Source organism: Microtus pennsylvanicus, chromosome 3, assembly GCF_037038515.1.
Source record: "Microtus pennsylvanicus isolate mMicPen1 chromosome 3, mMicPen1.hap1, whole genome shotgun sequence".
Lineage (NCBI taxonomy): Eukaryota > Metazoa > Chordata > Mammalia > Rodentia > Cricetidae > Microtus > Microtus pennsylvanicus.
In genome coordinates, this window is record NC_134581.1 from 64677425 (window position 1) to 64702755 (window position 25331).

The window sequence follows — 25331 nt, forward strand, 5'->3', positions numbered from 1 at the left end:
TCAGGTGTTTAATATATGACAGTAACACCATGGAATGCTTATAAATGGGAACATAATGATTTACCACACATTCTACAGATGTATGAGTATCTATTATATACTGGCCATAATCTTTCATGCTGAGCATAAATAGTAGATAAAAGTTACATATTAATTTCATTACAACTCTAGTGCCAGTTAAACTCCATATATATTAATTCAATGCCTATGAGAGACATTATTCCAGGTATGACAGTGAACCCAGAGATGAACAGGGTATAGTCCATAAGCCTTCTCCGGGAGGACATTTTATCTATATAATAATAAGTAAAATTAACATCAGGAACACTGGATATTAAGTGCAATGAAAAAGACATAATACTCTAGAGGATCAATAGACAGAACATAGATGATTTGGGAGTAGAGGGAGACACGGCCAGACATCAGAAAACATTTCTTGATGGTAGAATGTAGAGAGGTAGTAAGTAGATGGTAGTATGTAGATGGTAGTATGTAGATGGTAGTATGTGGATGGTAGTATGTAGATGGTAGTATGTGGATGGTAGTATGTAGATGGTAGTATGTAGATGGTAATATGTGGATGGTAGTATGTGGATGGTAGTATGTGGATGGTAGTATGTAGATGGTAGTATGTAGATGGTAGTATGTGGATGGTAGTATGTGGATGGTAGTATGTAGATGGTAGTATGTGGATGGTAGTATGTGGATGGTAGTATGTGGATGGTAGTATGTAGATGGTAGTATGTGGATGGTAGTATGTGGATGGTAGTATGTAGATGGTAGTATGTAGATGGTAGTATGTAGATGGTAGTATGTAGATGGTAGTATGTGGATGGTAGTATGTAGATGGTAGTATGTGGATGGTAGTATGTGGATGGTAGTATGTGGATGGTAGTATGTGGATGGTAGTATGTGGATGGTAGTATGTAGATGGTAGTATGTAGATGGTAGTATGTGGATGGTAGTATGTGGATGGTAGTATGTGGATGGTAGTATGTGGATGGTAGTATGTGGATGGTAGTATGTGGATGGTAGTATGTAGATGGTAGTATGTAGATGGTAGTATGTGGATGGTAGTATGTGGATGGTAGTATGTAGATGGTAGTATGTAGATGGTAGTATGTAGATGGTAGTATGTGGATGGTAGTATGTAGATGGTAGTATGTGGATGGTAGTATGTAGATGGTAGTATGTAGATGGTAGTATGTAGATGGTAGTATGTGGATGGTAGTATGTGGATGGTAGTATGTAGATGGTAGTATGTAGATGGTAGTATGTAGATGGTAGTATGTGGATGGTAGTATGTAGATGGTAGTATGTGGATGGTAGTATGTAGAGAGGTAGTATGTAGAGAGGTAGTATGTGGATGGTAGTATGTGGATGGTAGTATGTGGATGGTAGTATGTGGATGGTAGTATGTGGATGGTAGTATGTGGATGGTAGTATGTGGATGGTAGTATGTAGATGGTAGTATGTAGATGGTAGTATGTGGATGGTAGTATGTGGATGGTAGTATGTAGATGGTAGTATGTAGATGGTAGTATGTAGATGGTAGTATGTGGATGGTAGTATGTAGATGGTAGTATGTGGATGGTAGTATGTAGATGGTAGTATGTAGATGGTAGTATGTAGATGGTAGTATGTGGATGGTAGTATGTAGATGGTAGTATGTAGATGGTAGTATGTAGATGGTAGTATGTAGATGGTAGTATGTGGATGGTAGTATGTGGATGGTAGTATGTGGATGGTAGTATGTGGATGGTAGTATGTGGATGGTAGTATGTAGATGGTAGTATGTAGATGGTAGTATGTAGATGGTAATATGTAGATGGTAGTATGTGGATGGTAGTATGTGGATGGTAGTATGTAGATGGTAGTATGTGGATGGTAGTATGTAGATGGTAGTATGTAGATGGTAGTATGTAGAGAGGTAGTATGTGGATGGTAGTATGTGGATGGTAGTATGTAGATGGTAGTATGTAGATGGTAGTATGTGGATGGTAGTATGTAGATGGTAGTATGTGGATGGTAGTATGTGGATGGTAGTATGTGGATGGTAGTATGTAGATGGTAGTATGTGGATGGTAGTATGTGGATGGTAGTATGTGGATGGTAGTATGTAGATGGTAGTATGTAGATGGTAGTATGTGGATGGTAGTATGTAGAGAGGTAGTATGTAGAGAGGTAGTATGTGGATGGTAGTATGTAGATGGTAGTATGTGGATGGTGGTATGTGGATGGTAGTATGTGGATGGTAGTATGTAGATGGTAGTATGTGGATGGTAGTATGTGGATGGTAGTATGTAGATGGTAGTATGTGGATGGTAGTATGTAGATGGTAGTATGTGGATGGTAGTATGTGGATGGTAGTATGTGGATGGTAGTATGTGGATGGTAGTATGTGGATGGTAGTATGTAGATGGTAGTATGTAGATGGTAGTATGTAGATGGTAGTATGTGGATGGTAGTATGTGGATGGTAGTATGTAGATGGTAATATGTAGATGGTAGTATGTGGATGGTAGTATGTGGATGGTAGTATGTGGATGGTAGTATGTGGATGGTAGTATGTAGATGGTAGTATGTGGATGGTAGTATGTAGATGGTAGTATGTGGATGGTAGTATGTGGATGGTAGTATGTGGATGGTAGTATGTAGATGGTAGTATGTGGATGGTAGTATGTAGATGGTAGTATGTGGATGGTAGTATGTGGATGGTAGTATGTGGATGGTAGTATGTGGATGGTAGTATGTGGATGGTAGTATGTGGATGGTAGTATGTAGATGGTAGTATGTAGATGGTAGTATGTAGATGGTAGTATGTAGATGGTAGTATGTGGATGGTAGTATGTAGATGGTAGTATGTGGATGGTAGTATGTAGATGGTAGTATGTAGATGGTAGTATGTAGATGGTAGTATGTGGATGGTAGTATGTGGATGGTAGTATGTAGATGGTAGTATGTAGATGGTAGTATGTAGATGGTAGTATGTGGATGGTAGTATGTAGATGGTAGTATGTGGATGGTAGTATGTGGATGGTAGTATGTGGATGGTAGTATGTGGATGGTAGTATGTAGATGGTAGTATGTGGATGGTAGTATGTGGATGGTAGTATGTGGATGGTAGTATGTGGATGGTAGTATGTAGATGGTAGTATGTAGATGGTAGTATGTGGATGGTAGTATGTAGAGAGGTAGTATGTAGAGAGGTAGTATGTGGATGGTAGTATGTAGATGGTAGTATGTAGATGGTGGTATGTGGATGGTAGTATGTGGATGGTAGTATGTAGATGGTAGTATGTGGATGGTAGTATGTGGATGGTAGTATGTGGATGGTAGTATGTGGATGGTAGTATGTAGATGGTAATATGTGGATGGTAGTATGTGGATGGTAGTATGTGGATGGTAGTATGTAGATGGTAGTATGTAGATGGTAGTATGTAGATGGTAGTATGTAGATGGTAGTATGTGGATGGTAGTATGTAGATGGTAGTATGTGGATGGTAGTATGTGGATGGTAGTATGTGGATGGTAGTATGTGGATGGTAGTATGTGGATGGTAGTATGTAGATGGTAGTATGTAGATGGTAGTATGTGGATGGTAGTATGTGGATGGTAGTATGTGGATGGTAGTATGTGGATGGTAGTATGTGGATGGTAGTATGTAGATGGTAGTATGTAGATGGTAGTATGTAGATGGTAGTATGTAGATGGTAGTATGTGGATGGTAGTATGTAGATGGTAGTATGTGGATGGTAGTATGTAGATGGTAGTATGTAGATGGTAGTATGTGGATGGTAGTATGTGGATGGTAGTATGTGGATGGTAGTATGTAGATGGTAGTATGTAGATGGTAGTATGTAGATGGTAGTATGTAGATGGTAGTATGTAGATGGTAGTATGTGGATGGTAGTATGTAGATGGTAGTATGTAGATGGTAGTATGTAGATGGTAGTATGTGGATGGTAGTATGTAGATGGTAGTATGTGGATGGTAGTATGTGGATGGTAGTATGTGGATGGTAGTATGTGGATGGTAGTATGTGGATGGTAGTATGTAGATGGTAGTATGTAGATGGTAGTATGTGGATGGTAGTATGTGGATGGTAGTATGTGGATGGTAGTATGTGGATGGTAGTATGTGGATGGTAGTATGTAGATGGTAGTATGTAGATGGTAGTATGTAGATGGTAGTATGTAGATGGTAGTATGTAGATGGTAGTATGTAGATGGTAGTATGTGGATGGTAGTATGTAGATGGTAGTATGTAGATGGTAGTATGTGGATGGTAGTATGTAGATGGTAGTATGTAGATGGTAGTATGTGGATGGTAGTATGTAGATGGTAGTATGTAGATGGTAGTATGTGGATGGTAGTATGTAGATGGTAGTATGTAGATGGTAGTATGTGGATGGTAGTATGTAGATGGTAGTATGTGGATGGTAGTATGTGGATGGTAGTATGTAGATGGTAGTATGTGGATGGTAGTATGTAGATGGTAGTATGTAGATGGTAGTATGTGGATGGTAGTATGTGGATGGTAGTATGTGGATGGTAGTATGTAGATGGTAGTATGTAGATGGTAGTATGTAGATGGTAGTATGTAGATGGTAGTATGTAGATGGTAGTATGTAGATGGTAGTATGTGGATGGTAGTATGTGGATGGTAGTATGTAGATGGTAGTATGTGGATGGTAGTATGTAGATAGTAGTATAGATGGTAGTATGTGGATGGTAGTATGTAGATGGTAGTATGTGGATGGTAGTATGTAGATGGTAGTATGTAGATGGTAGTATGTAGATGGTAGTATGTAGATGGTAGTATGTGGATGGTAGTATGTAGATGGTAGTATGTGGATGGTAGTATGTGGATGGTAGTATGTGGATGGTAGTATGTGGATGGTAGTATGTAGATGGTAGTATGTAGATGGTAGTATGTAGATGGTAGTATGTAGATGGTAGTATGTAGATGGTAGTATGTAGATGGTAGTATGTAGATGGTAGTATGTAGATGGTAGTATGTGGATGGTAGTAAGTAGATGGTAGTATGTAGAGAGGTAGTATGTGGATGGTAGTATGTGGATGGTAGTATGTAGATGGTAGTATGTAGATGGTAGTATGTGGATGGTAGTATGTAGAGAGGTAGTATGTAGATGGTAGTATGTAGATGGTAGTATGTAGATGGTAGTATGTAGATGGTAGTATGTAGATGGTAGTATGTAGATGGTAGTATGTAGATGGTAGTATGTGGATGGTAGTATGTGGATGGTAGTATGTAAAGAGGTAGTATGTAGATGGTAATATGTAGATGGTAGTATGTAGAGAGGGCACAAGGCGGAACGTTAATAGATGGGGATTCCCAGAAAAAGTGGAAGTACATCTGACAGGACAAAGGGAGAAAGGCTGGGTATTGTGCAGAATTTTCCTCCTCAGACATCATTCAGTTTCAAATGTAAAGAAAGTCATGGTCATAGTGTGAGGGGCCTTAGTAGTTGGGAAAATTAATTTAAAGTACTTTAATGATTCCTTAATTTTTTAAAACATTTCTACTAAGTATATTTTGTAAAATAATTGAAATCTGTGATTCTTTTCCTTCTCATAAGAAATAAAACCTTGACTACCTCATAAGCATGCTGACAGAAGGCAGAATATCAATGAACCTACCATTGTATTCTATATGTGAGCTTAAACGAGATAATGGATAAATCCCAAGAGCCAGCATAGCTGAAGCAGGCCTAAGGGTTAAAGCAGTGGTTATCAACCTGCGGGTCTCAAACTCTTTGGGATCGTATATCAGATATCATGAATATCAGATGTTTACATTACAATTCACAACAGTAGCAAAATTACAGATATGAAGTAGCAACAGAATAATTTTATGGTTGGGGTCACTATAACATGAGGAACTGTATTAAAGGGTCAAAGCATTAGGAAGGTTGAGAATCACTGGGTTAACAAAACACCATCCTTCAAACTCCTACCACCAGGACTACAACAAGTGGTTCCCATGTAATAATACCCCCTTTCATCAAGGAGTCACATTTAGATTAGGGAAACTGAAGGCTCATGGAAGCTAACTGCTCAAGGTGATGAAGCTAATAAAATACAAAGACTAGCTCTGAATCTAGGCCAGTCTGATCTCCAGTTTTCCCTACTGTTCACTCATACTTACAAAGTACAAAGCAAGTTAAAACAGAAAAATCATGATACGTGCAACAATAAAGGAAATATTAAAAACAAATTTTAGAATAGCTTAGAAATCAAGATCAGGAGATATCAAATTTAGGAATGCATCTTAACCCAGCTTGAACAGTGATTATAACACATATCTCACTCAAGAACATCAAGTAAGCAAAATTCTAGCTTTGATGTGTCTACTAAGAAGAAAGCTCCAAGAGAATATACTAAGGGTATTTGTATTTCTTGAAACAAAAACATGACTGATACACATGAGTATTGAGTTTTGTTAAGATCACAAAAAACCACGTAAGAGGATTTTTCACTTGAATACATAAAACGTTCAGAAATAAAAGATAGCAAAACAATAAATCTAAAACCATTAAACTGGTAGCCATCAACTACAAAGCAGAAAGCAGAAACCAAAAAAACCGCCACCACCAAGGAACGAAGTAAAGCCGCCTGTTATAAAACACTAGCATCAGCTTCACAGGACAGGGTAAACAAGAGGAAAGAGGCACCTCTGCGGATGATCAAATTTCAGTGCGATGGTCTTAAGAACTTTGGCCTACTGTTTTAATGTTTCAAACTGCTCCAAGAAGTGCATGCAATGCTGCTTTAAGGAAATAAAATGGTTACTTACTCCAGATACTCTAAAAACAATCAACAACTTCTGTATTATCGATGGCAAGCAGTGAAATGAAAACCTAAAATTTATTAAAGAAGCAACAGTATGTTTACAATAGGTTTTCTCTTCCCAATTTTGTCACTAGGAACATGTTAAAGGAAAAAAAAAAGCAACACTAGGCAGTTAAGGGGGAAAATCCCTCAGAAGAAGATAAGCCTTTCCACAGAAATACTTCTTGAGGAGGAATGGGCTACACAGGCTCCCTTCTCTATTTTTCACCAGTGTATCTAATAATTCTTCTTTGATGGGACCAATGCATAACTGTCAGTTATCACAAAACATCTTCCTGATACGTACTTTCTATATTGCTTTCTTCTCAACAGACAGTTCTTCAAGCTGCACGAGTCTTTCCAGTGCAATTTGTCTTGTTCCTATTACACTGCATGTCTTCCACGAATATCTTCAGGATCAATTTAATAAACTCCTTTGCTTTTCAAGGCTGTTCCCCAACGGCAATAGCAATACTGTACCTCAACCAATATTATGACATTATTTTCTCTTTCTCATTTAGTTCTACCATCCTTCCATATTTCAATTCCTAACACTATGGTTAATTTTTCAGAGTGATTACATCTAGTATATTGCATTAATGTAGAACACATGAATACTTTCTCTCTAGCCAATTAATATCCCCTTGGTGCCGTGCACTTGGTCCTAAGTTTCTATCAACAATCACAGACAATATTTTGCCTTATCTTTAAAAAATTAACTACTGCAGCAATTTTGTAGTCTTTCAAATACTGATTTTAGCATCTCAGAATTTTTGTTATCGGTGGTGGTTCTGGGGATGAAAGGGAAGTCCTTTCATATGAGGCAAGTGCTCCACCACTCACCACATCCCCTCCCCCAGCAGACTGATTTATTTATTACTTATTTTTGAGATGTGGCAGACAGTGTCCGTCTGGCTGGACTGGAACTCAATGAGCTCTGTCTCCCTCTGCCTCCTGAGTGCTGGGATTAAAGAGATGCACCAGCATACCTAAGCAGGCTAATTTATTTTTATTTTTTCCTGTCAGTACTGGTGATCAGACCCCAAATCCAAGGGCTCATATTATATATAGTAGGCAAGTGGTCTATTATTTAGCTAAACTTTCAGTCTAAGAACAATTGTTTCTTCTTCTATTGAAAATAGATTTTTCTCAAAAAATATATGTTGATTAGTTTTCCTTCTCCGCCCAGTTCTCCAAGTTCCTGTCCTCCCATCTGAATCTACTCCCTTTCTGTCTTTACTAGAAAACAAACAGGCATCTGAGGAATAATAAAATACAACATAGCAGAATAGGACAAAACAAACAAGAAAAGGAGCCAGGCACACACACATTTGGACACAGGAATCCCATAAAACCCCCAGACCGGAAACCATATCATACCGGAAACCATAACATGTACACAAAGAAAAAAAACCACTAAATCTCCAAAGATGCATTAAGTTCATGTTGTCTGGACCATCTACTGCTGGGCATGGGGCCTATCCTTATGAGCGGTTTGTCTCCCCAGTGAAACTCCTTCAGAGAAAACTAATTTTTCATTTGCAAGTGGCTATCAATTGCAGTTAGCCTGTGGGTTAGGGATGAGGACATGTGTCCACTTTTCTCTTTAGCTCTAGACCTCATCTAGTGCAGATCTGTGCAGGCCCTGTTGATGCTGCCACAGTCTCTGGGAGTTCATATGTGTGCCATATAAGTGTTTCTAGGACTAAGACTGATTTATTTAAAAAAATGTTCACATTAAGGTAAAAAAATTATTTTCATATTTAGTTAAAATGTTTACTACTGTGAGTACAAACTGTGACTAGAAATACGCGCATCTAATAGTGGAAGACAGTGCGATTTCAGGTTCAACATATCCTGCATTTAAAAAGGCTGAGGTTTCAGAAAGTAAGGTCCAGCAAACATGCACTCATATGCCATTCTGCTTTACAAGGGAAGCCACAGACTCAAACTGTTGTTCATTACCACTTCCGATACTGCTTCTTGTAAAAAAGAAAAAAAAAGCAGAATACAGGAAAGCAGAAAATTCTGTCTTATTCACCTTTTGTTCTTTGTGAGTTATTTTCTCCTTACTCAACATGTGAGCTGAACCCATCATCCTTGTGCCATGCCATAAAACAATAAATAGACCTCGGTTTTAAATCAGTGACAAATTCAATTAAATTACGGGGGGGGGGGGAGGAAGGCTGCAAGGAAAATGCATCTTTCATAAACGCCACACATAAGCTACATAATAACGATATTTAGGTTGACATTGTTCTCAGGTACGAGGCAAATCCTTCAGTCCTAAAGTAACAGGTCTAACTATGTAACATACTAATTACATCTATTAACGTAACATCAAATTTGAGTATTGCACTATGATACCCTTTCCCTTTTGCAAAAATGAAAACGCCTCGTAATTTATGTGAACTATTCGGTACGCCAACTAATAAACTTTCTCCTTTACTGAGTGGGTAAAGAGTTCCTGCTTCCATGTCTAGGCAGAGACCACGCTAGTTGACTCAGTTAAGAACACACTTGACTAGGGTCCAAGAGTGGGCACCTCACGAGTCATACAACAAAGTATGGAGTCTTGCAGAGAATTTTAACAAGGTGTTTTGAATTCTTTGGAGAAAGCATTAACAAAGTCTTGCTGTGGAGAAAATTTCCATATCATACGTAGAGACAAAATACAATTTAGATCGTGGCCTGGTGATTATTACAGCTTGGGGAAGAACCGAACTTGTGACCCCCAAGGCTGTAGGAACTCTCTCTGAGAATGGCACAAACCAACACCTTGTCTGGCTCTCATCAGCACGGGAAGTGGCTTGGACACCCCCCAAATAACATCCTACTCCACAGGAAGTGAGTTATGTCCCCCCCCCTCCCCATGACAGCATGTCTCCCTTCCCCCAGCCGGAAGTGAGGCGCCCCCATTCAGTGGGCCTCAAACCAAGACAAACCAATAACAGCAGCAGCAAAAGAGGGATGATCTTCAAAGGGGGAAGGACATCTCGACTGTGGCCACCCCCAAGCTCGTCTTGCTTACTGACCTGCTGACGGTAGGGGCAGGCAGAGGCCTGGGGACTAATCAAAGTCCCTTGCACAGAGGACAATTCCCTCAGCCCCTCTCAATCGCCTTCACGCTTCACTCCGTCGTCTCACAGCTCGACAGAAATTCCTCCGCAGAACTTTATTTTGGTGTCTTTTCTTACTCTTTACCTAATCACTTAGTCACCTCCAGATAGTTAACTCCTCTTATTGTGGTTATATTTAGAATTGTTCCGGTGAGGAGAGACGTGAAAAATTATTCCCGATACTTTCAGAGAAAGGAAGGGATTATTTTGCCCAATGTGGCGAAGGACTACGTGACTACGCAAGGTGAGACTAACTTTCGCGAAGGTTCTTGGGAAATGTAGTTTTCTTTTTCATAGCTAAGGCTCTCAAAAATAGTGGGACTTAAATAGGTAATTATAATGTACTGAAGTCTTTGAGAATACTTATTCTGTACTTTCCGACTGGCTGACAAGGTGACTAGGCCCCGAAAAGGTCCAAAACTGCGTTGTTAGTTTCCACTGGCGTTTAATTGAATCCAAACTCCCCGTCATGTGGGCTCAAGGTCCCGGTTGCCACGCCCTCTAGTTTTGGATCCGCCCATCAACCAATCAGACCTTCTCTAGGTCTTGTTCTCCGGATATTGGCACCCCCCCGAGAGGCGTGGCCTCTTGTCAGCTCCTCCCTTAGGGTTGAGTGGGGAGCTCGGGGACGCCGAGGTTTGGTGCGCGCGCCCGCGCGCTATCTCTAGAACTGAAGCGGCCGCGGGTGCGCGCGGCGGGGCGGCGTGCGGGGTTGGGAGGAGCGAGCAGACTGGTAGGCTGGGCAGACTGCGAGCGGCCGGGAGCGCGCTGTGGACTCCGCGGCCGCGAGTAGTTAGTTAGTTGTGTCAGTTGCTCGGTGGCGGCGGCCGCGATCACCAGTAAGGGGACGGGACAGGCGGCAATGGTGATCATTGCAACGGCGTGTGCTCCCCTCAGGTAACGGGGGCAGGGTTGCCCATGTACTCTCCGGTCCCTTTCCCACGCGCGCAGGCTTATGGGGCCAGGGTCGCCTCGAGGTGAGGACGGGGACCTAGGGGAATCTGGACTGGGCGGCGCCGCAGGGGCTCAGCAGCCGGTGCGTCCTGCAGGGCGCGGGCTGCAGCGTCCCGGCCACCCACGCGCCCCGTGGACACCGCGAGCCCTCTCGTGCCCCCCGTCGGCCCAGGCCTCGCTACCCTGGCTGCCATGGTCCCGGTAGCGCGGCGCCCCCCAGAGGAGGGAAAGTTGGAACCTGGTGGCTAGGGACTTCCCGGGGCTGAGCTGCGAGGCTCCGGGGAAAGTGAAGCCTTAAGGGAGCTGGACGCGGGAGGGGAGGCTGGGGCAGGAAGGATTTCTGCCAAGTCTGTATGGTCATTCCGCTTCCAAACCTGGGAGGATCATGGTCAGCCTTGCAGCATCAGTCGGGACGGAACCGGTGGCTCTGTGCCTGCTCACTTCACGCTCTAGCTGGTGAGCCCCTAACGCCTGCGGACTTACTGGGTTGCTTAGGGTTTGGGATTTGGAGAGAGTGGGTCAGACAGTTTTTTTCTTTTCCCTTTGACTCAGGGTTCTTGCGACTTTCCTTTCCTCCTTCGAAGAGGACTTGCCATCTGAACTGGGTCCCCTTCTCGTCCCCCCCCCCCCCATCTTATGCACCATCCATCCGTTGGAGAGCTTGATTTTGTTCTTGGACTACGTTAATGACTGCTGTGACTGCTGAGAGCATTAGCAAAGAGGAGCCCCCCCCCCCCCCCCCGCAAAGTCTCATTTCTGCAGTTCGCTTTTCAAAGGACCCAAATTTAGGAATCAGAGCTGTGGAATGGAGTTATTGGAAGGCTGTTGTTGAAGGATGGAGATGAGTTAGAGGAAAATTATGATTTCATCTTTATTGGCCTTACTATAGAAAACCCAGTACATTTTTCTTTGCCTCTGTTGAATGTGGTAAGATTACACTTTCAATTAAATACTTGGCGACTTACATAAAAGACTATTTTTAGGTCACTGGATGATGAACATGAGCAGCCTTTTCACCTGAATTGGAATTGCTTTGAGTTTCTGTTTGGCAGCTTTTTGTCGTCGTTGTTGTTCAGCTACAGTGTCTCTCCTTTACCTCCCCCGATAAATGAAGTGTGTAGTCTAGAGAACACATATTGCTCTCTGCAAAGTGGAAAAAAAAAACCCAGAAAGCCCAAATTTGAATTATCCACAAGGGTAAAACTTTCCATGAGCAATCTTGGATACCCACTTCATGATGGCTTCTTTTGTAATCTCAAGAGCATTTTAGATCTTGCAATTCACTGGCTACCGTAATTACTTTCCAGAATGCTTGGCACTTCTTTGGTGACTTTTTCAGTAAACTATAATTGCCGGTGAGGTACATGAGGTACATTTTCTTGGCTTCCAAGATAGGAGTTAGTAGCCTTATCAGAGAGATTAACAGTTAACAATGGAAACAGCGTTCATACCACTGCCAGTGAGTTCTGGCTATGACCAGCTCACAAACTATGTAAAAAACAAACATCCCCTTCCCATAGATGTCAGAGGGGAAGAAGAGAAAATATTTTATCATGTCTCTATTTTGGAGAGAGTAACATGACTATGTTATGAGGGGAAATTGTTAGATTATTTTCTTTCAAGCTTTTTGGTTGGCAGTCCTCCTTTCTCCCACCCCATGGAGGAACCCACATTTCTGTTTGGCTGGTTTTCAGTGTTGTGAGACGTGTTTGGTCAGAGGCAAAGATAAGCTTGCCCTGAGTTGTTCGGGTGTTGAACTAGTCTAGTAGTAGTGTAGAGAAACGTCCACAGTAGTGTTTCTGCCCCATTAACATTCTGTCAGAATTCATTTTAAGAGTCTGTCCTGGGGCCCATAAAGAAATAATGCCACTTCATAACTGTTTTCTGACAGTCACATTAAAAATTGTGTTCCTGAAATACCTTATATGTATATGCATATAAACATTTATCTTCGTACATTTATGGTAATGTAAATATTTAAGTCTGAGAGCTTAAAAACTTTTATTTGCTTGTTTGCGTGCATTCCCTTTAACAGCTAACAGTGCCAACCATATTCGCCAAATAAGCATCAACCATAAATTCAGGCTTTGGCACATTTCGTATAATAACTCTTCTAAATTGCTCCATGGTGAAGCATCATGAGATTAGCATTTGCTTCAGAGTGAGATTTGTTGTTGTTGTCAACTATAGCGATGTGCTGCTGTTTAAGGGGAACAGGTGCTGGGCTCTAGCTGTTTGTGTTGTAACCTGCCAAGTCATACTCTTTTGTTGGATAGGTTGTTAAAGCAATTTAGGAATCAAACTGTGGCCCCTGGCATGCCAAAAATGAGTTTGAGGCTCCATATCACTTTCGCAAATCCCCATTTTCACTGCTAATGTAGATGTGAGCCTCATTTTCTCCTTTGTCTTTTACGTGATTCCTATGCTCCAGTCTTCCCATTATTAGAGCATCAGGTACAGGCTTCTTAGGGAAGAAGATTCTCCTTGGAGAATTCGAATATTCTAGTAACTTTCAGGCCAAATTCACATTTGAACAAAAGACAAGTATTTGGATGTCCTTTGAAGTGTTGGGCACGGTGGTGGGACCTGAGTATGTGGAGAACGATACTGTTTTTGCCAGGAGCTTACACTTTAGGAGGGGAGCTAGCTGGGAACTGGTAATTATCATACGGTGTGATATATGACAGGTGTGTGCACAGGTGCCTGTGAACGAGGAGAGTACAGAGGAAGGCTTGTTGACTCAGACTTGGATTCTTGGCTGTGGGGGATGTTCTGGAATCTTAGTTACTCAAGCTAATCTTGAATAATATATGAATAAACTAAGTTCAGAAAGAAGGAACCTATTTTATCCTATTGCTCTTGTATTAAAAAAAACCACAAACACAAGTCATGTATGTAATATAGAAAATCTAGTAGCTGTGTTTTATAAAAGTAAAAGTCGAGACTCATAAATTAACCCAGTGTTTTAAAATAACATAATTTCAACATGCGATCAATATAAAGCAATAATACGAAGGTATTTAACATTCTCGTTTTCATACAAAGTCTTCAGAATCTGGTGGTATTTTTACACTTTAGCACATCTCAACTAAGACTAGCTACATTCACACACTCCGTTTCTATACATCAACAGCACAGCTTTGGAACAGAGGCAAATGAATCACTGATTGTAAACCAAGCTTAGGAATTTTAACTTCACCTTGAAGGCTGTGAAATTCTAGTTGAAAAAACCGAAAACAGGGCTGAAGAGATGGCTCTTCCAGAGGACCTGGGTTCAATTCTGGGCACTGATATGCTGGTTCACAAACATGTGTGGCTCTAGTTTCAGGGGATCTGACACCCTCTTCTGGTGTCAGAGGACATTGAAGGTCAAACGCCCCCACACATAAAATAAACAACAAAAACAAAGTGCTTCACCACCACCTCCAGCAAACCATCCTGCAATACAACCACAGTTGGTTTAGACCTGTCATTTTGACAGAAATAAAAGCTGTATTAGAAAGGGGCACAACTTGAAAGCAAGACCAGTTTAAAAAAAAACTATTCCTGGTGAGAAATGGCATGGAATGTAGAGGAGAGAGTGGATGCAGGAGAGATTTGGGAAGTATTATCAGTAGGATAGGACAAATATGTTATAGAATAGAAAAAGATTGGGTTCGGTGAGATGGCTTAGTGGGTAAAGGTACTTGCTGCTAACCTATTTTCATCTCTGGGATGCACATGGTAGGAGAGAACCCACTGCTACAAATTATCCTCTCTTATCCAGATGTATGCAGTGACGATGCTGCTCATAAACTAATGAATGCATGAGTTGAGAAAGACTGAAGTTTAAGGATGATTTTCACATTTGTGTTACAAGCTTCTAGGTAGATGGGGCCAAAGCTAATGGGGAAAGTCAACCATCTAAGCCAAATAGAGCTCAGATGGAAAAACAAACAAAGGACCCCCCCCCCCCCCCAAAAAAAAACAAAACAGAAAAGCTAAGTGGGTTTGTTAGGGAGTTGAGAGGAGAATATTTGAAGGACTAGGAGTTGTCAACCTGTGTCCTACCATTTAAAAGGGCAAGAAAGATAAGGTTTGAATAAAGTCTCTGTGACTTGGAATTTAGGGTAATTTAGAGCAGTTAGCTACATTGTAATGCACTAAGGAAGTTGAAAGTACAGCTAGGGGTTTAGCTGATTGGGAAGGCTACAGTGTTTTTCTTTTTCGTTTTTCTTGACTGGGATATCTTGGAGTCCTGGCTGGCTGTTTACTAGCCAGTTGCCAAAGCCGACCCTGAACTGCTGATCTTTGTGCCTCTACCTCCCCTGCACTTGGATCACCGCCAACATTTGTCATCACACCCGAGAAAGCACAGCGTTTGTGACCAAGGACTCTGCAAGAAAGTACTGGAAGCCAGATGTTGAGGATTTAAAGACGTTTGCCTTAAAATGTTTTTATGAATTGTCTTGGGCATGCTTATTTGGAATTGGGAAGAATCAATGGAAAGAGAGAAGAGTGGGGGAGGGAGGAGAGGTGAGCATAGAGGGAAAATGGGAGGAAGGGATGAGGAGGAGAGAGGAAGGAAGGAAATGAGCATGAGTATGTATGAACATCCTGGGCACAGGTGAAGAATTTGGCCTTGGGAATCTTAGTTTGGGTTTCTATTGTTGTAAATACCATGACTAAAAGCAAGCTGGGGAATACAGGGTTGATTTGGCTTACTCTTTCACATCACCCTTCCTTATTGAAGGAAGTCAGGACAGGAACTCAAAGCGGGAACCTGATGTAGAGGCATGGAAGAGTGCTGCTTATAGGCTTGCTCTCCATGGCTTTTTCAGCCTGTTTGAGTTTTAATTTCAGATGTAGTCAAGTTGACAACCAAGAATAGCCATCACAAATGGAAAGTATTACTTTTCAGCAAGCAGAAGAGGTGGTAAAGGTTGCTGGACGGAGGGTAAGTAAATTTGAAACTGATAGAGAGAGGGAAGGGAAAGAATTGCTAGGATGTCTTGTGTGATATTGATTAGCCATTAAGAATGAAAGGGCGAGCCGGGCGGTGGTGGCGCACGCCTTTAATTCCAGCAGAGGAGGCAGAGGCAGGCGGATCTCTGTGAGTTCGAGACCAGCCTGGTCTACAGAGCTAGTTCCAGGACAGGCTCCAAAGCCATAGAGAAACCCTGTCTCGAAAAACCAAAAAAAAAAAAAAAAAAAAAATGAAAGGGCGTTGGTAGAACAGAGTTTGGAAAGAGTGTGAGTTTAAAACAACTTATAGGAGAGACTGGAGAGGGGAGAGACCTGAGAGACACAGGAAAATGAAGCACGCTGAGGAACTGTTTGAGGTTGGAGACCTTGCTGTTGGGCTTCTGATTGTATCTGGAGAATCTGTTCAGCATTCCTGAGACCCTTATCTTACCATTGCATTCCTTGTTTGTAAGATAAACAGCGAGAGTTCAAACCTTACCGGTAAATTTCAGAACCCAGTTTATTACAAACTTCTTTATAGATAACAGTTTGGTAGCAATACCTGAAGATAGTTAGGAAACTCAGGATACTCAGAATTGTGCGTTGTATGAAGACTTGTGGACTCCATTTTTCTCTTCTCATTTGCTAGCAGATTGTTACTGAATGCTTACCTGGGCTTTAGTGGACATACTGCTTTCTGGGTCCTCTGGAAGCATAGCATTGTGGTTATAGCTGGTGAATTCTGGGCCCAGATAGCCAGGAGTTGCTTCTCATGTCTGCCATTTGTAAGCTGTGCCCTTGGGAAAATGATTTTCTTAGTTTTCTTCTGTGTCCTGATCCTTTTTCTACAGTCACTCAAGGACCAAGAGAGTTTTATAATGAGCTAACATTGGAAGTATAGTTAGTATCATGTATTTGTTAAATAATACAAAACACGGTATAAGTATTATATTTAGAAGTAAATGATACTTTATAGTTTTCTGTTGACTGTCGCTCTTTTCATTGTTTACAGTTAGGGCTTCCACTTGAATTTTCAAAGTAGATTTGGTCACCTTATAACAAGGGAAGAATAATGATGCAACTCTTAAACGGTGGAGTAATGGACTAATGGACATCTGAAAGGATGAAACCCTACCTTCCTTACAGGTGGGGGGGCAGTACTTGGAGCTTCTTTTTTTTTTTTTTTTGGTTTTTCGAGACAGGGTTTCTCTGTGGCTTTGGAGCCTGTCCTGGAACTAGCTCTGTAGACCAGGCTGGTCTCGAACTCACAGAGATCCACCTGCCTCTGCCTCCTCTGCTGTGATTAAAGGCGTGCGCCACCACCGCCCGGCCTTGGAGCTTCATTTGAGTGGGCAGTAGGAAGGAAGACTTAAGGTACTGGCGAAGCAATAGAAAGTATTTTACTAACGCCACCCATTTCTTATCTCTACCTTTTGGGGACAGTGGTAACCACAGTAGTAAACTTTGCCATCAAATATTTCAAGAAAACTGAAAGTTAAAAGAGCTTGTGGGTTTCTAGATTGCATAAGGAGGTTAGTGTGCTGAGCACTGAAGAGAGAGGAGGACCCTGCTGCTTGATAACCTTTTCTGATCTATGCTGGGTAAGAACATATTTAAACCGCTTTTTTATGCTCCTTTCTGTACAGATGAAACTTGTCGAGTGGTAGGTAGCATCTGTGAGTCTGTAAACCACACCAGCAGTAGCACAGAGATATTCTATAAATAGAGTGATTTCTAATTTAGGGAGTTAAACTTTTGAATTCTTAAATTTTATTTCGTGTATTTTCTAAATGAAATGTGTAAGCAGACTTTGACTCCTATTATTTATAATAATTGTAGTTCTTTCCCCCAATTCTGCCTTCCAAATGTCTAGCAAAAGAATCTTGTCATCGGAAACACTGTGTTTTATATCTTTTGCAAAAGGCAACTACAGAGCTTTACAAAAAGGACTGAATGCTAATTCTCTCTTATCTCCTCTGGGTCTGTGTGGTCTGTATTTTCACGGACTTGCTATTTGACTAGGCCAGACTGAGTCCTGCTGTACACAAAGCCCTTCCTCTGGCTCTCCATCCTTTTCACTTCAAGATCTGAAGTGTAGTTTGACATTATATATTACACCACACATTTTAAAAAGTAATAGTCTTTTTAAATTATTATTATTATTAATTAACTAATTTTTTTGTTTCTTTCAAGACATGATTTCTCTGTGTAGTCCTGGCTGTCCTGGAACTTGCCTCTGGAGTACTGGGATTAAAGGCATCTACCACTATCACTGCCCAGCATATTAATAATTTTTAAAAAGCTGAACGAGATGTGGTCTCAGCACTCAAGAGGCAGAGGCAGGTAGATCTCTTAAGAGTTCAAGGCCAGCCTAGTGTATATAGTGAATGAGACCCTGTCTTTTAAAAATAAGAAAAGCTTTTTCGGGGCTGGAGAGATGGCTCAGAGGTTAAGAGCAATGACTGCTCTTCCAGAGGTCCTGAGTTCAATTCCCAGCAACCACATGGTGGCTCACAGCCATCTGTAATGAGATCTGGTGCCCTCTTCTGAAATGTGGGCATACATGGAGGCAGAATGTTACATAATAAATAAATAAATCTTTTAAAAAAAAAGCTTTTTCAAAAAATTGTTTCTATTTTTAATTATGAGTGTGTGTCGTGGGGGAGGGGATGGTATGTGTACATGAATGCATTTGCCCACAGAGATCAGAAAAGGATATGGGATCCCCTAGAGCTGGAGTTACAAGTTGTTAGCTTCATAGTGTTGTTGCTGGGAATTGAATTTGGGGCTTCTGTATGAGCATTATGTACTCTTAGCTGCGGAACCGTCTCCTTAGCACTTCCTACCCCAATTAATAAATTTTCAGATAAAAGAATTTATTGCTATAGAAAAAATATGGACTAAAATGGAACATAGAGTAAAAGGGAATATCTGTCCTTCCATCTAGAGATAACTATAACTAATAATTTGATGCTTTCATTCATCCAGTTTTTTAGTGTGTATACATTCCAAAATATCTAATTGATATTCTATAAATAAAGTAGGAATATGGTTTACATGTCAATTATAATCAGTAGAATGAGCTGGCCACCCAGTGATTGGTGTGTGGTTTAGGAGATGCAACTTCATGCTTAGTGGAGGGCTTTTCATTTACAAAAATGGTATTTCTCTTTTCACACTGCTAAACTATGTACGTTAAATGGATGTTTGAAGTAGCTCCTTCTTTTATTCCTGATGACTTATCATTTAAAAAAAATCCCACCTCTCTGATGCTAAGAACTGACAATCAGAAGAACTGACAAGGATTTATTAGTAGTATTGGTCCTTGATAATTTCAAAATATGTCTCAAAATCTCTTACCAGTGCTGTCTAGTAGAACTGATTTCGGCCACATAAGTAACTTCTAGTTTCTAGGGCTCACATTTTAATAGTACAAATAGATGAAGCAAATCTTTATGATGTATCTTTCTTGTTGTTTTTTGAGATAGGGTTTTTCTGTGTAGCCCTAGCTATCCTAGAACTCCTGTAGACGAGGCTAGCTTCAAACTCGCAGAGATCGAACAGCCTCTGCCTCCCAAGTGCTAGGATTAAAGGCGTGCGCCACCACTGACTAGTTTATGACGCATCTTAATTGAATAAAAATTTTTCCACATTTTGATTTTAATTTAAATTTTTGTCTTCAAAATCTGTTGTATATTTTTCAAATACAGCCCATCTTAGTTCAGGCTAACTGCATTTTAAGTGCTCAGTAGCCACATGTGGGTACTGTTCGCTCAGTTCTAGAACATATAATTTTTCCCATAATATGCAATAAACCATCACTTCACAGGTACTCTGGAGGATTATATGAGAGTAAAACAGCAAAGCCAAGTTGCCCTGTGGATGCTGAATGCTCATTCTTGCGCCTCATGAGAGTTTTTTTTTAAAGCTTTGCCTCAGTAAAATTTTATATTTGCATATTTGTAGACCTTCACGTCACACATCTGTGCTGAAGTTGTAGTTCTCTAAAAGCTAGCTGGAGATTCTACTTACAATTTTCAGAATATTCTCTAAGAAGAATTCCATCTTCAAGGAATTTATATAACTTAAGTTTTAGAAGTGCACCTTCCAAAGTAGCTTAATACCTGAGGAAAACAAACGCTGTGGCGGCTTCCTTGGAGGGGGTCCCTTCATGGAGTAAGTAGTAAATGCACACATACACATGCTTTATAGTTCTATATGCACACACATCATAGTTTATTAATCATAAGAATAACAACTAGTGCTAGAGATGTAGGTCAAAGAGTAGACTCCTTGCCAAGCATGAGCCCTGCATTGCCCATGCCTGTGATCTCAGCAGTCTCAAGGTGGAGGTCAGACCAGATGTTTAGGATCATGCTCTGACATATTGAAACCATGTCTCAAAGGCAAAAATTAAAGTAATTCTCTCTTTTAAAAAATGAATTGAGTGGGGCTGGAGACATGCCTCAGCAGTTAAGAATACTGGCTGCTCTTCCAGAGGACCAGGTTCAATTCCCAGCACCCATATGCCATGGTGGGTGGCTCATAACCATCTATACCTATAGTTTCAGGAGGTGTCTCCCCCCCACCCTTCTGGCCTCTGAAGGAACCAGGAGTGGACATGATGACCAGACATATATATATGTAGACAAAATACCCATAAACATAAATAGATCTAAAAAATTTATGAATGAATTGGACATTATAAGAAATTTGTTGTCTATTGCATTTTATAATGGAAAAGTAAGTTAGTTTGTTGTTTATTTTAATTTTAATCTTTTTGCTTACTTAGATACAGTTTGTTATGTAGCCTAGACTGCACTTGAATCTTTGCAAACTGCCCTCAGTTTTGCAAGTCCTGGGACCACAGGCATGCATTATCATTTCTTCCAAAAGAGGACTATTAAACAATTTTTAGTTTTAATTTAATTTTTAATTTGTTGCATAAAATCATGTAATATTGATAAACTACATTTTGTTCTATTATAGAGAACATACAAATTCATTGGAGGTCAAAATGGTGGCTTCAGAGTAGCAACATTTTAAGTACTCAGAATATAATTCTATTCTTCAGAAAAGACCACAAATATGAATTGACTTTCTTATTTTTATAATAGTACTTCCTCTGTGAGGTATGCAGCACTTCAAAAATTTTTAAACTAAAACAACAACCTAATGCAGAGCCAATAATAATATCCACCCAGGACAGCATTTGAAAATGTTCATGAAAACATTAGCTTTTTCTAGCATCAGAAGGGCTTCTAACTGCCTACTCACTGAGTCATCTGCAGCAACTGAAAGTTCGGATGCTTCTCATTTGTTAGTGGTTTCTTTCCTTCCTTTCTTCCCTTTGTTCCTCTGTCCTTTCCTCCCTCTCTCTCTCTCTGCCTCCCTCCCTCCTTCCTTCCTTTATAGTAAAGTGGCTTGCTTTTACCTGCCTCGAATCAAGTAAGTCTTACAGTGTCATTGCGTCCAGTTCAGAAAGCGGAGAGATGAATGCTAGTGCTCAGCTTGTTTTCTTTGTCTTCAGTCTAGTCTAGGACCCCCCCCTCACACATTTAGCATAAATCTTCCCACCCCAATTAATCCAATCTAGAAACTCTGCAGGCATGATCAGAAGTTTGTTTCAATGGTGTATTAATCAGAGTTCTCTAGAGAAATGGAACTGCTAGAGTGAATGAATGTCTGTCTTGTCTGTCTATCAAGTAGGATTTATCAATTGGCTTACAGGCTGTCTCTCCAACAATGGTTGTCTCTCCAGTCCAATAATCCAGTAGTTGTTCAGGCCCCACGGCTAGATTTCTCAGCTGGAAATCAGTATCCCCAGAATCCTGAAGAAGGAGGCTCTACTGCTGGTGAGGGAATGAAATTGCCAGTGAGAGTGAGGGCATGCAGGCAAAGAGCAAGAATTCCTGGGTGCAGGCCACCGGAAGTTGTTGCCCAGACTTAAAGTGGGTCCTTCCACTCCAAATGGTCCAATCAAGAAAAATCCCTCACAGATGTACCCAACAACTTCGGTTTTAGTTAATTCCAAATGTAATCAAGTTGACAACTAAGAACAGCCATCACATATGATGATTCTAAGTCCTGTCAAGTTGACAATGAATTAATAGTGATTTGTTTAAGAATATTACTGTAGCCTGGCTGTAGTGGCACACACTTTTAATCCCAGCACTTGGGTGGCAGAGGCAGGCAGATCTCTGTGAGTTCAAGGCCAGCCTGGTCTACAGAGTAAGTTCCAGGACAGCCAAAGCTACACAAAGAAACCCTATCTTGAAAAATAAAAAACAAAAAAACAAAACAAGAATATTACTGTAAATTGTTAATCTATAAAACACATAAATGAATTATAGAGTATGTGTTTTTGTTTATAGTGTTTAATCTACTTCCAATTACCACTGGATTTTCAAAATATAGGGATTTTTTTCATCTGTTATAATATAGGAACTGTTAAAGTTTCTAAGTTCATGCCTCTTCTTCAAAGGCTTTTGCTTTTCATCATTTGAATAGTAGGGTGGATTACATAACTCAGCTGATAGAGTGCTTGCCTGTCACTTAGGAAATGCTGGCTTTAGTCCACGACACTGCACAACCCAGGTGTAGTGGCACACAGAAGTTCAAGGTTATCCTTGGCTGTGTAGTAAGTTCAAGGCCAGTCTGAGATACTTGAAACTGTCTTTAAAAAGAAAATTGTGCCTGGTATATAGTCACATTTTTAGTGAATACTGTTAAATGAGTGATATGTGAGTATAACATGAATTCTAATTGTTCTTAATAATAAAAACTCAGAGTCAGATATTAGTGGGTGGAAGCTAAGGGATCAGAGAAACAGAGCAGCTAGTCACTAGAGAGATCTTTTACCTCTACTGAATTCTCAGAGGTAAGGGGTGATCCTGTCTCTACGAATCCTCAGACTGCATGCTCAAACTGAATCCTCAGACTGCCTCTGAACTCCTGTCTCCTCCCTTCCTGTATTTCTCTCTCTGCCCAGCCATATCACTCCTGTCTCCACCTCCCCTATTGCTAGGATCGCTTTTGTGTGAACTCCGTTTGTCTTTTAGAAAAATCCAATCTTGTGTTGCCCAGGGTGGCCTTGAACTCAAAGAGGTCTGCCTCTAGTCTCCTGAGTGCTGAGATTAAAGGTGTGTGCCACCACTGCCTGGCCTCTATGGCTAGCCTAGTGGCTTAGCTATGCATGCTGATATTCAGGCAGGCTTTATTTGTTAGATTACAAACAATTACTGCGTTTTCCCTTTTTGTCTAAAAACAGAAGGCTATAACTAATATAAGAAAAACTATATACAATAGGTACAGTAACTGTTTACAATGTATATAGGCAATAATAATCAACAATGTTTAACACATTTTGCATTTGACAAATTCTGAGAAAAGACTTCATTATCTATCTTGTCTTGGTGAGTTCTAAGTCTTATACCTAATTTATTTTCTATCATAACTTGCATTACCATCTGAAACTATTTTTGATATCTCTTAACCTTATACACTTCACACCTCTTTAGTGAGTTTCTTTTCTGAGTCTGGTAAAGAAGAAAAGCTATAACTATGTAGTATTCAACTCCCCCAGAGACCTGAGAAGGAAATAATATTAACTGAGTAAGCAGGAAGTGTGATCAAGCAATTTCCAAAAAAATGTGAGAAATCATAGAGATAGCTGGCTGCCTGTACAGTTACCCAAGGTTTCTTTGCAACATTGGTCATCCATCTTCAGCCTACAGGCCTAGGATATTCAACAGACTTTTATAGGAACAGGATTTTTGAAGGACTGTCCTGCCTTGTATTGGCATGGTTTGGTAGTCACTCTCTTTTGTGTCCTGCTTGTCCAATTAGGACAGCATTATGTCAGCGGTCGAGGCAAGGGCACTTTCTTGCCTAATGGCTTACTTTTGCTACAAAGTAAAACCCATGTAGAGTTTCTTTGATGCCTATCATCTCCTCCAAAATAGATTGGTGCTGCCAGGAGCAGACATGTCTCATTGCCATAAAATAAAAGAACCTATGTTATTAAGACATCTTAAATGCTATATTCTGTAAGATCTCTGAAGTCTTTGAAGATGATCTAAAATATATCTCTGTTTGAACTTGTAAACATACCTAATATGATTGTAAGTTTGATTGTAATAGGTGACTAATTACTAACCTGCATTTCCTTATTATCCTAAATTGTAATAATAACTTTTAAGGACTAGAAATTTTCATTACATTGTTAAATGAGTTGTATAGGTACAATACTTGGAACAAGATTAGAAATGTATGTATATTGTAACAAAATTAATCTCAAATTTGTGTCAGTATACAAAATTTGTATATAATATATAAAAGTCCAATCCAGTATAAAATATTTAAAACCAGTAGTTGCTTTTTAAAAGTAGATTGAATAATCTACTGTTTTTTCTTATATCTGTATTCTCCTTTTTTTCTTTTTAGATTAGATTCAATAATCTACCTTTTTATCCTAGCATATCTGTATCCCCCTTTTTTCTTTTCAAAACAAGAACCCTGAGTCTAATTTCCTTTGTTAGCTTTTTTCTATTACCAGTAACAACTTATAACCATCCCCCTTAAACAATGACAAATATCCATAACCCATTGAATGACCAAAGCCCATCCACCCCACCTCCTGGGAATGTGGGTGTCATATTCTTAAATTTACATCCTGCTGTCTGGTGGTGAAGGCATCTGTAGGGGATTCTGCAAAAAAAAAAAAAAAAATTTGGATAAATTGTCAAGTCCTGGGAGAGATAGCCCACATCTTTTCTTGTCTAGTCTCTGCATATTGGGAAAGTGCAGGGCTTGTCTCCTGGCTAGAGTAGTCTGTGAGGCTGGATCACTCGGCTAGCCACCCAGAAATTGTCCTGAGCAGTTTGTAGTCCAAAGCTGATCTTCAGGTGGTGTTTTTCAGCTTAGTGGTGTTATCTTAGTCCTGGTGGAATTGTTGTGGGGTCCCATCCTCCTTTTAGAGACTTTAAAGGTCACTGTTAGATGTGGTCATGGTTCACTTCAGAAAACTGATACAGACTCAAACCTGAAATCATGTACAGGAAGGTAGATAAAGTCTTATTCTAGAATTAGTACTCTATATGACCATTAATATCATAACATAAAGTTTAAAATATATGTATATTTTAATCTTATAAATTTTGAGATATTTATACCTTAAGAAAAGCTGTTAACAAGTCAAAATAAAACCAAAGGATAATGGGATTAGTAGTAATAAAATAGTTCTTTAATTTTTTTTTTTCTTTTCCATATCAGGTGGCTCTTCTGACATGAGACAGAGATTTTGGATTTCACTTTAACAAGCATGCTTGGGTTTAGAGAAGGAGAGAGCCACACTCCAACTCCAAATCCAGCTTTTTTTGCTGTTCTAATAAGGCATCAGCTTCATACTGTATTTCCATGCTGTCCTATCATTAGATTTAAAAATGTAATGTTTTGCTTGA

General features: G+C 40.1%; 2 protein-coding genes across 4 annotated transcripts in view; one reads left to right on the forward strand and one right to left on the reverse strand.

The window, feature by feature from the left end:
* The window catches only part of Hmg20a (high mobility group 20A), an 83966-nt gene extending 73523 nt beyond the window's left edge, over positions 1-10443 (reverse strand). Inside the window, exon 1 of one of the 2 annotated variants that reach the window (XM_075965830.1) lies at positions 9889-10443. The gene's annotated coding sequence lies outside the window, so the exon portion shown is untranslated. Of the gene's footprint in view, positions 1-8894; positions 8922-9888 lie in introns of those variants that run through there. The other variant, XM_075965831.1, reaches the window with a different exon arrangement.
* Positions 10444-10638: 195 nt separating this feature from the next.
* Peak1 (pseudopodium enriched atypical kinase 1) overlaps positions 10639-25331 on the forward strand; it is a 209930-nt gene continuing 195237 nt past the window's right edge. The window contains exon 1 of one of the 2 annotated variants that reach the window (XM_075965832.1): positions 10639-10869. The gene's annotated coding sequence lies outside the window, so the exon portion shown is untranslated. The remainder of the gene's footprint in view (positions 10870-25331) is intronic. The other variant, XM_075965833.1, reaches the window with a different exon arrangement.